Here is a 13019-nt window from a genome sequence, read left to right on the forward strand (position 1 = left end):
AATAAGCCTGTGCAGACTTAAAAGGCTAATCTGGGACGACACTTTGTGCACATGCATTAAGCCCTGTTTTCTCAGAACGCAGCTTAAAAAGAGGCTGGCCGGCTGAAATTCTCCTGGTCAGGGCTCAAATAAGCTTTGACTTCTAGAGTGAAGTTGTTACGAAAATCTTGTTGCCAGTGGGTTTTTTAGTGGATGGTAATGCGTTTAGTACTTGATGTACCAACGATAATATATGAAAGACATGTAAACACTTATAGCTATCACAACTGAACAATGGCCACAAAATTAACATGTGTTCAGATTATTCTGAATGTAGCGTACAAATACTGTGTCAGTGATATGTGTATAACAAAATATTTTAAGTTTATTGCAAGTGATTCTGTAAATGCATGTGGGCAAATGCATACACATTGATAAAGTATACATGTATAATTAAAAATGAGACTCGGTTCAAGTGCTAGTTCAATGTATTTAATAGCTACTGGTCAGAATTGTTTTTTGTGTAATGGCCTGTTTGTGTACATGTATAAATAATATTTAAATGAAATAAATATCAATATGTTTAATTTGCACGTGTTCATGAAGTAATTTTTCGTTAACGGTATATTTATTCTACACGAGTATATTGTTTCAATTATATACTTGTTGTGTATATACAAATGTGTATATCGAAAAAAAGTTTATTTTCTTTACGAGATACAAAAGATGCATCTTTTATGTTTGACACACAATAGGTAAATAATAAATTAAGAAACTGATAAGCGGTTAACTAAATAACCGTTGCCTTCCCTATTAATATATATATATAATATTTTATGGCAACGGTTATTTGGTTAACCGCTTATCCGTTTCTTAAGGAGGTTAACCGGTTACAAAAATAATATTCAGTTACTCTTGAACACAAATGGGTGTTTTCGTTAACTGTATGAAACTATTTAACATTAACGTATACAATCTTCAATAGGTAAACAACATTTCATTGTGTTGTTCCATTACCCACTTCATCAAAATAACATTGTTTAAAATGACATCAGCAACAATGATTGAAACTTGCCATGTGAACATACACCAGAACTAACAACACAAAATTTAAGATTTATTATTATGCTAAATAAGAATATTCCATGTATATCCATGTATATTTTACAAATGTGTTCTGTGAAAGCTTGTGAAAATCTTGTGTATGTTAACCACTAAATACTTTTTATATGTGTTTGGTTATGGCATGCCAGCATTTAAATGGCACTTGTGAAGTCTTCTAGCATAAATTATGTGATTAAATTGTAAAATGAACGTATATAATATTTGACTTGAGCTAATTTATCACAAATCTATGCTTTTCAATATACTGAATTATTTTATTGGATTTGGTTGTTTTTTCTTTTCTTTTTCATTTAACAAACATTTAAAAAGTAATGTTTTTTGTGAGCTGTATCTTAACCAAGGCCACCATTTTAATATTAGTTATACGTCTTCAAAACAACCTATGTGGTTTGAAATTTCTGATCTTTTGTCTGTAATGACAACTAGAGCTTTGTCACAGACATGACGAATACCCCACATGCAGCATTGACACAGAATATTTTGCATGTTGTCTTCACAAAAAACAGCGGACACCATGCTCAATGTTTAAAACGCACTAAGTGATCCCGTGACCTAGTTTTTGACCCGGTATGGCCCATGTTTGAACTTGACCTACACATCATCTAGATACAACTTCTGACCAACTGTGGTGAAGATCGGATTAAAACTACTTGAATTAGAGAGCAGACACCATGCTGAATGTGTAAAACGTACTAAGTGACCCTGTGACCTAGTTTTTGACCCGACATGAGCCATTTTTGAACCTGACCTAAAAATCATCTAGATTCAACATCCGACCAAGTTTGATGAAGATCGGATGAAAACAACTTGAATTAGAGAGCGGATACTTAATACGGACCGACAGACAGACGGACTCGTTTGTGAGGGTATAATAATATTTTACATAGTTGTTTGGGTTTGTTTAATTGTTCTGAATAGACAAGTTTGTATGGTCCCCTAACCAACTGTATAGTGGAATAAAATGTTAAGAGTATATAACTTATCATTTCTTATTAGTATCTTATTAGTTGCTTTAAGAATCTGTAAAAATAACACGATCAGCTGCCAGAGCATAATGAAATGATAAAGTTAATACAGTACTTAATGGATATACTGGAAGATTGAAAATATGTGGCTGGGCTGTAATTGTAAGCCTCGGAAGCATCATGGTCGTAAAACCTCAAGGCTCATCATTCTGGCTGGCCATGTAAGAGGTATGATCATTGAATTATTTCTAAGTTTATTATACCCCTACCTCTGATTCAAGAAAAGCAGGTGTCTGTTACTTGCACAATTGTGTACACTAGAATCTGTTTAAAGGGGCCTTTTCACAGACTTTGGCATGTTTTGAAGTTTGTCATTAAATGCTTTATATTGACAAATGTAAACATTGGATCGTAAAAGCTCCAGTAAAAAATCAAGAATACAATTTTAAAAAATAAATAAAAGTAACCCTCAGCAGGGCTCGAACCACTGACCCCTGGAATCCTGGAGTAAAAACACTACCAATGAGACCACTCGGCCATCCTGCCAAGTATGTATGACAAATATACTTTATACTTTATATAAGCAATCTTCGTAGTTTCACAAAATATAACGACAACAACAGAACTCTCCAAATGATTCAATCGTTTTGCGTTGCAACTCTTGATAATTTTCAGGTTTTTAAATCGTCAACAGATGCATATAATGGCTATATTAGAGCATGGTAAATGTTCAGTATTACTGTTTCCTCACAAATATCATAACTAAAACAAAAATTTGCAAATCTGAAACAAGCTTTTTTCAACTTTGTCAATTTACCAAAACATGAAAAGGCCCCTTTAACCAGTTTACATGGAAAAGTATGAGCAACTGACAGCCATAATATTAATGAAATACTGTAGAAACTGGCGAAAAAAAGCTAATGAAACAGACAAGGGTTTGTATTACTGTATATGGTATTATCTGCTTGTAAAGTTGATTGATAAATAGCAGTTTCATTATTAATTATTTCAACCTGTTCTCAGTATGCATAGAACTGGTAATAATTTATACTACAGCTGAAATGGACGAAATGACCAGCAATCCAGCATTACTCAAAGACATATTCGAATGTTAGCTGAAAACAGCTTGTCACTTCCACTAGGATTTGAACCTAGATCTTCCACTGAAATAGTGGACATGTTACCCAGTTACACCATGGAAGTCAGACAGCTGAGTAACAGCTTATTAATTAAGAAGTACTCGTATCCCGCTCAACTCTCGTTAATTTACAAATGCCAGGCTTTGCAAAAAATGTTGACACGACAACCAAGAGGCTAAAATGCTTTATCTGAGCACTGAAAATGTATTCATTAATGTTTTGAAAAGCTTTAACATAAAATTAAAAGGTTTGGAACAGCGCTGCAATAATTTCAACTAGTTATACTTCTTAGCTTGTCCCTGGCCAATCAATTGGAATTCTAACCATTTAACTGAAAATTACAGTTTTGGACTTCAGAAGGATTTGTGGTCCAGTATGTTGGCATTCGGATGTCTAAGAAATATGCAATCAGGTGTCTTAATAATGAAAAGATGACTAGGAAAACCTTAAAATAACTTATTTAACAAGGGCTGTTTGTAAAACATGCATGCCCCCCATATGGGCTGTAAGTTGTAGTGGCAGCCATTGTGTGAATACCTTTTTTGTCACTGTGACCTTGATCTAGTGACCTGAAAATCAATAGGGGTCATCTGCGAGTCATGATTAATGTACCTAATGCTATGAAGTTTCATGATCCTAAGTTTAAGCGTTCTTGAGTTATCCGGAAACCATTTTACTGTGTCAAGTCACCGTGACCTTTGACCTAGTGACCTGAAAATCAATAAGGGTTATCTGCAAGTCAAGATCAATGTACCTATGAAGTTTCATGATCCTAGGCGTAAATGTTCTTGAGTTATCATCCGGGAACCATTTTTCTGTGTCGAGTCACCGTGACCTTTGACCTAGTGACCTGAAAATCAATAGGGGTCATCTGCTTGTCATGATCAATATACCTATAAAGTTTCATGATCCTAGGCGTAAGCGTTCTTGAGTTATCATCCGGAAACCATTTTACTGGTTTGAGTCACCGTGACCTTTGACCTAGTGACCAGAAAATCAATAGGGGTCACCTGCGAGTCAGGATCAATGTACCTATAAAGTTTCATGATCCTAGGCGTAAGTGTTCTTGAGTTATCATCCGGAAACCATTCGGTGGACGGACAGACCGACACGGACGGACCGACCGACAAAACAATATACCCCCTCTTCTTCGAAGGGGGGCATAAAAAGTGATGCAGTAACAGTGCACCCTGTTCAGAGACACTATAAAATGCATGTAAAAAAGGAGCAAAATTCCAGCACTATTTCTATCATAATAATTATTATTAAGACATGACATCAACAATGCCTTTGTTCATAAAATATGTACAATGTATTTGATAAGATAAAAGCTAAAATAAAATCAGTTTACACTAAATCTTGACACTATTTGGATTTACACTTGTATGATTGGACTGATTTTACATTAAAATGGTTGTCAAGGTAGCAACTTGATGTACATGTAGTATTGGGCAGCTCCTTACAGGCAAAGTGATAAGTGATCTTCTATGATGGAGTAAGCTGTAAGCTTGCAAAAAATAAGTGCTCAACACTTAAAATTGTGGGCATTTGAGTTACAGGGGTTTTACTGAGATAACATTGCCGGAAACAAGTCTATCAAGAAATAATAATGTGACTTGAGATACTCATCACAAGAAAAATTATCTATGTTCCCATCGTTTTGTACTAAAAGAAATGCTTTTTTATATAAGTTGTTGTTTTTGCGCACGTCTCCCACAAACCGATATAAGTCACAATATACTAAATATGTTCCTAATACAATCCATAGTAAAAGCAACAACTTTAAGCAAAAATAAATGCACCACTTTTTCCACATAGAGACCCCCATAACCATACCTTTTCTTAAAGAGCATTCTAAGCTGAATCGATGTAAGCAATTAAGAAGATATGTTATGTTCAAACCAAGAAAGAGCTCAACAAAAATCAAAATCGACTGTTTTGCACCTTTTTGTCAAGCTGTTTATTAGTGGAATGTAACCTTTTTCTGAGCAATTTTTTAACATTGTCCCCAACTATGTAATATTTCAGGAATTTAGTAATGAACGCCTATGCTTACCCTTTCGATATATCCAAATTATAAATCCAGAACAACTGTCTTAACTGTATAAAAATGCCTCCAAGTAAAATATGATAATTTGAGAGAAAACAGTCCTACACAAGTTGATTATTGAGTATAATGTAACATATAATCAAATTCTATATTTCCGGCTACAATTTTACATGAAACGTGAAATCTGGTTAGTTGCTAGGCAATAGGCTACCGACATTTGGCAGTTTGCTATAAATAAAACAGTGTGACTTCAATTCTCTATGAAAAGTATCATAGTGTGATGTTCCATTTACAAGACACAATTCGAATTTTAAAGACACAGGTCATGCGAAAAAAGGTCTTATGCAATATGCTGGCAGTGCAGGTCCAGCATATTCTGACAACACTGTGCAGGCTGGGCTGGAACTGCGCTGGCAGCACATTGCATAAGATCAATTTTCACATGGGAGTTCCTACGTGCAAAAGAAATCCTCACTAAAAGCATATTAATTAAGTACATGAAAAACATCTTCAAAGAAATTACTAATATCCTATCCTGAAACGGGGCCTTCCGATTCCTATCATCACATTCGTTTTTTTAGGGTTCAATTCACAAATAATAAATTTACACATTTACATTTTGTCCATATCCTACTTGCTTTTCCACTCATCGATTTTCCAGGGGGGGGGGGGGGGGGGGGGGGGTCCGCTGACCCCATTTGACCCCATGTGCGGATGCACATGATTGTATGATTATTTAAATCCCTACTGTCTAAAAAACATAAAATTTTAATTGTATTTTACGGATTTTACTAAAATTTGATACGATAAAATAGCAGTGTTTTATGCTTCCCATAGCCGAGCTTGTATGATGTTTACATATATTTGTCCTCGACTAACAATGGATCGTCGTAGTCACGATCATAGATTGCAAGCAAATGGAGTTTTGTTAAAGGGATCTTTTCACGCTTTGGTAAATTGACAAAGTTGAAAAAAGCTGTTTCAGATTCGCAAATTTTCGTTTAAGTTATGATATTTGTGATGAAACAGTAATACTGAACATTTACCATGGTCTAATATAGCCATTATATGCATCTTTTGACGATTTTAAAACCTAACAAGGGACAAAATTGTCACAAAACCAGGTTTTCATTGTGAAAAAAAAATCTGATAAAGGGAGAAAACTCAAACTAAACTTTTGAAATGAACAAAAAAAATTAACCCCCTTTGTAATTTTTTTTTTTTTTAAATCTATTTTTAGTCGTGGCGACCTTGACATTGGAGATATTGACGTGATTCTTTCGTGGGACACACCGTCCCATGATGGTGAACAAATGTGCCAAATGATTTTAAAATCTCACAATGAATGACATAGTTATGGCCAGGACAAGCTCATTTATGGCCATTTTTGACCTTTGAACTCAAAGTGTGACCTTGACCTTGGAGATATCGACGTAATTATTTCGCGCGACACACCGTCCAATGATGGTGAACAAATGTGCCAAATGATTTTAAAATCTGACGATGAACGACATAGTTATGGCTTGGACAAGCTCATTTATGGCCATTTTTGACCTTTGAACTCAAAGTGTGACCTTGACCTTGGAGATATCGACGTAATTATTTCGCGCGACACACCGTCCAATGATGGTGAACAAATGTGCCAAATGATTTTAAAATCTGACAATGAACGACATAGTTATGGCCCGGACAAGCTTATTCCGCCAGCCCGCCAGCCAGCCCGCCCGCATTCGCCAATCTAATAACCAGTTTTTTCCTTCGGAAAACCTGGTTAAAAATTATAAAGCGTTGCAACGCGAAACTATTGAATAATTTGGAGAGTTCTGATTTTGTCGTTAAATTTTGTGAAACTACGAAGATTGCTTATATTACGTATAAAATATGTCAAGTATGTGTAATCGGCGGAATAGCTCAGTAGGCTAAAGCGTTTTTACTTCAGGACTCTGGCAGGACTCCAGGGGTCACTGGTTCGAAACCTGGTCCGGGCAATGTTCTTTTCCTTTTTTCAATTTTATTCTTGATTTTTTACTGGAGCTTTTACGATCCAATGTTTACATTTATCGATATAAAGCATTTAATGAATAAGTTAAAAAATGCCAAAATCTGTGAAAAGGCCCCTTTAATAAATATACTTTCAACAGTCTGGCAATTGTTCATAAATTTGTTTGGGGTGTTTTATTCCTTTGTTTAAGTTTATTTATCATTCATAACTGGAAACTTGAACATTGTAACATATCTACAGTTTTTAATGGGACTTCAATTTATTACTCTGTTGTTGTTTTTTGTCAATGAAGAGGACATCTCCCCTTGGCTTCTCACTACTTTCACTGGTGTGCAATAACCAAGATGTGTCCAATGCAAACATGGCATTCCATTGTGAAACCAATCACATCTTGCCCACTTAACAAAGGTAAGTGATACACATGCTGCCTGCTCTTCAGTTTGAGACTGATCAAAGACACAGCAAGTTTCATCATGCTCAACACTACTTGATGTGTCTGGGATCACATTTATGCGCAATGAGCCGGGCTTAAGACTTCCACAATGAGTTTTTTTCTGCTAGCCTTTCTTTCTCCTCACAGATGACTTGTTTTTTTTTGTATGACCTGGTTTGGAATGATTTTTGTGTTGATTTTGTTGTCATGTCTGGTCTTTTCATGGCCTGTTCATGTTTTTGGACTGCATTACTGAGATTTTCACTGGTCATTTCTTTACCAACACAATATTACTAACTGTTCCTTACGGATTCATGACTGATACATGTTCCTTTCATTGAAATACATTGATAGAATAGTCACTGGACTGACTGTCACAACTGTCACATAATACCTCTGGCTGCTGGAACCATGCTGCTCTTTGGTTAAACAGTTGTATCCACAGGGTAAATTCCTGTTCTTCTAAAAGAAGATTGCAAGTTATGTGCACATAAGGCCCTGTTGTATACCTTACTTTCTTGTAAGTTACAAGATATGTCGGCTATTTTGTACTTGGTCATGGCAGCAGTGTTCTGCCGTGGATGCGTCCTAGCGTCATTGGCGCAAAAATAAAATAATTGTCCCCACCCGTTTTCTGTATATGGGTCCGCGGGCGCACAGGAATTAGGAATAAAAACTTATTGATTCAATTTGTAAGTCGGTAAAGTAATCGAGTGAATGTGTAACTAGAACAAATTATTTTCTTGGACGCGACGTCATTGTGTAGCCAATGGTTAATTTACTTTTAATAATAACACTTGCCAGTTGAGATTTTAAGAACCAATCAGCTGATATCAAGAAATTTTTCACACCTATCAAAATGGCGCACAGTGACCGGCAGAAGAAAACAAAATCTATTTTAGTTTTTTTCCTCCGGCAAGTAAAATTAGAAAATATGACGATAATAATTACAACACCTCAACAGAGTCTTCCCAAGTCCCAACATCGTTTAGCAATGACAAAATAGTCTGCCCCTAAATGTACATTCCAAGCAAATTGTCTTCGAAAATTGTCTTGGTCTCTGTTTGACAACAACAAAATGACATGCATTTTGTGCATAAAGCACAAAAAAGAACAAGATTGTTTGTCAGAAACACAATGCCCCCTAATGCGCAGCTTTTTTCTTTGACCTTGAAGGATGACCTTGACCTTTTACCACTCAAAATGTGCAGCTCCATGAGATACACATGCATGTGAAATATCAAGTTGCTATGTTCAATATTTCAAAAGTTATTGCAAAACTTTAATGGAAGGTTAAAGTTTTGGTGACAGAATGACAGACAGACAGGCCAAAAACAATATACCCCCGATCATTCGATTCGGGGGCATAAAAAAGCCTTTACTATCGGTAATTCTAATTATCGAACAAGTATTTTGACACGCAATGCTGAGTCCAATGACAATAAATCTGTTCAAAGTTTTGTAAATATGTTAACAATTGTTTGACAGTTAAAAAGTTTTTAAAATGTTCAAGTTTGAATTAGAATGTTACATCCTGTGGACTGGCTGTAATAAGAAATCAAGCAAATTTAAGTAAAGAGTGAAAGTAAAAGGTAATTAGTTTTTGAAAATTTAATTCTGCTACAAATATATGTCTGTTTCCCCATATGTTTCCTTTTTGCCCCCACTTTTTTAACCCTAAAGGGTCCCTGTCCCCAACAGTAAAGATTCACGGCAGAACACTGTGGCAGCATGTGTTTGTCATATGTATTTTTGTGATAAGACTTGGTACATCCTCTGAACGGGTCCATAGCATTGGACATCAAGGGGCTGCAGAATGTGGCTTGTATGTGCAGGAATAATGTATAGTATGATATTGTTTCCTTTAGCCCTATCAGCCAGTGTTAGGGCAACATGTGGCCTATGTCCATCTATGAGTAAAAGAACCTTGTGATAACCCCTTCCTGGTACCAACTGTATGAAGTGCTCTGAAAGGTATTTGCAAAAAATAGAGAATACATGGTTGGTGCCGAGATGGAGCAAGTTTATCCGGTGAGGCTTTAATAGAAAAAGAAAATAGGGTGAGCTTTAGCAAATAGGGCTCAAAAACTGTAGACTGCCTCCTTAAAATAGCAGTCCAAAGTTTTAAACCCATCTAAATTTGAATTATTTGTACTCTTCAGTTAACTCTGGATAAAACTGAATGATTTTCTTCATGAAATAACTGCATTGTACAATTTTATACTATTTTTAGTGAGCATATCAGCGGCGGCATTTACGCGCAACTTTTGGGTCATTTTTTTCGGTTTTCTACCCAAGTCTAAAAGTCACTCAATTCGCACAGATATGAAATGTAGGTATAATCATATTGCCACAAATGACTCATAATGAGGGTCATCTTTCATCCCGAGTCAAAAATTGTTCACTACACTGGTCAAAAATAAAATGAATTTTGATGATTTTTTCCTTTATATCAGTGTGTTTTACTCACTTTACATCGAAGTGTATGCACATTTAGGGGTTTAAATGGTTTTAAAGGCACTAAATGTTGTATAAATAGTTGATTTAAGTCAACTTAGTCTTTCTTGCATAAACAACTAAGCCTATAGCACAAAGAAACATAGACTGCAGCTCTAAACCAGATGTGCGTACAATGCAAAATAGGGTTTTCTTCGAACATCAGGCTTACATCACCCTACTGAAAAGTTAATAGCTCTGCTGAAATTGGTCATAATCGAATGGGAAAACTGTTTTATGGTGTTGATGACTCTATTTTATAAAAAAATGTCACCTCTGACTCTGGGGCGTTGGGTGTGAAATTCCGGATTTTGTACCTTAAGGAGGCAGTCTACAGTTTTTCTTGAAAATCCCCAGACCGACAACCACTGGTCTGCAAAACACCCTCAAAACAAGGCCTCCAGTCACAACCTGAAAATAGATTCAGACAATATCCAGTGCAGCTCATCAACAGCTTGAAAATAAAGCACAAAACAATGCAGAAAATGATATCTGGGGTAAAATATACCTTTTCAGGGGTCTCGGAACTTGCCCTTAAAAACACAATTTTTAGATAAACCCGGTGTAGCGTAAAAGATGCAAGACCCGTAAAATATGCAAGTTCCGGTTCCGGTCATGTGAATTTTACGTTAGGCTCTGTAAAAAGGGCAAGACCCGTAAAAAGTGCAAGTCTTATATTGTTTTGCAATGACTTTGGTATTTAATTGGAGAAAAACATCACTAATAAAGAGTGTGAATGGGTGGACGTTCGTTTCTTCAAGATTGGGCAAAAAAACATTACCATGCGGGTAAGACTAATTTTCGGACATAACTCTTTTCGGATATACCGATAGACTTTCAAACTGAGCTCCAATTTGAGTTTTAGGAATTATTGATTTTTCGCCACACTTGATATGTGTATGTATAAATAGCGTCGTGTGCTTTTAAATTTGTAAAATAAAGCGTGCAGAAATGTTTATGTGAGCTATTTTCTTGTTTTAATGTGAATTTTCGACCATAAAATATGCAAGTCAGGCGTCTTAAGTGTTTAATACTACCCAACATTAATCTTATTTAACAAAGAGAGCTTAATTATAATGTAATTGCTCACAATCAAACCTGACAAGCCTTAAGACAAAGTTTGTTGCATTATGTGCGGTAGAAAATGTACCATATGTTATTTAAATCAGGCAATAAGGCTGTAAAATATGCAAGTCAAGGTTATTAACTCACTGGCATTTTATATGGAAATATCCCTCAATATTCCCTTTTATTTGTTGCAAAATGAAAAAAAAGTGATTTATTTCACATTTTATTGCCCATAAATTTCATTTTGACAAACTTTTCTAAATACAGTTGTCGGTTTATGCAAGCACTGCATAAATTTTCTCACTTAAATCATCATAAAAACCCTTATCATTTTACAAAGAAATCGAAGAACTATGCAATAGGTGTCCCAAGCACTGCGTACATTTACGAAGTATTACATTTATAAAAAAGGTGGTGTGGTAGTTTGAATTTCACTAATACAGCATTTTTGGGAAGTATCTTTTAACATAAATTTACGCACTTAAATCAATATAAAACCCTTGCAAATTTACAGACTATTTATAGTTGTAAACAAAAAATTGTCTCAAGCACTGCATAAATTAATAAACTAATTTATGGCAAAAGATAGCAACATTATAGTTTGAAATTCAAATATACAACACTTTTAACTAAAACATATGATCTTTCTGCATAAGTCAGGCTCTTCATTAATTTACGCGCTTAAATCAAATAAAAACCCTGGCAATTTCTCCAGTGGCAGTGCGTAAATTTACTAACTAATTTATTGCAAAAGCAGTTCGTAATTTTATTGTAAAGAGGTCAGCTAACTATCTTTCTACACAAGACAAGCTCTGCGTAAATGTACGCACTTAAAATCTACATCAAAATACCTGATATTTTTACCAACTTTTCAAGCAAACAAAATTGTGCAAAGAACTCTTCTACATAAGCCAAGCTCTGCGTAAATTTACGCACTTAAATCAATATCAAACCCTGGCAATTTTACAGACTATTTGAAGTTGTAAACAAAAATTGTCCCAAGCACTGCGTAAATTTACAAACAACTTCATGGTAAAACAAAACAGTAGAGTTATACTTTGCATTTTACAAATACAACATTTTTTAGTCCCCTACTGGTTTCACCGGAGGGGACTTATGGTTTGCGCTCCGTCTGTCAGTCCGTCTGTCAATCCGTCCGTCCATCACACTTTTCTGGATCCTGCGATAACTTTAAAAGTTCTTAATATTTTTTTCATGAAACTTGAAACATGGATAGATGTCAATATTGACATTATGCACGTCATTTCATTTCGTTCCTAAGTCAAAAATTATAGTTGCTATGGCAACAAATAAACTAAAAATACTGCTGAAATGGTGGTTTTCTGGTTCCTGCGATAACTTTTAAAGTTCTTTATAATTTTTCATGAAACTTGAAACATGGATAGATGGCAATATGGACATTATGCATGTCATTTCATTCTGTTCCTACATCATAAAATTCTGGTTGCTATGGCAACAAATATATATATTTTTTAAATCTGAAAATGGTGGAATTTCTGACAATGGTGGAGCCGGTAGGGGACTAATATTTCCTTACAATAGTCTTGTTCTAACTATCTTTCTACGTAAGCCAAGCTCTGCATAAATAACAATGAAAATCTGCAAAATACTAGCAACTACAAAATACCTGATATTTTTACCAACTTTTCAAACAAACAAAATTGTTCAAAGCATAAGACAAGCTCTGCGTAACTTTACGCACTTAAATCAATATAAAACCCTGGCAATTGTACAGACTATT

The sequence above is a fragment of the Dreissena polymorpha genome, chromosome 6 (genome assembly GCF_020536995.1).
Source record: "Dreissena polymorpha isolate Duluth1 chromosome 6, UMN_Dpol_1.0, whole genome shotgun sequence".
Lineage (NCBI taxonomy): Eukaryota > Metazoa > Mollusca > Bivalvia > Myida > Dreissenidae > Dreissena > Dreissena polymorpha.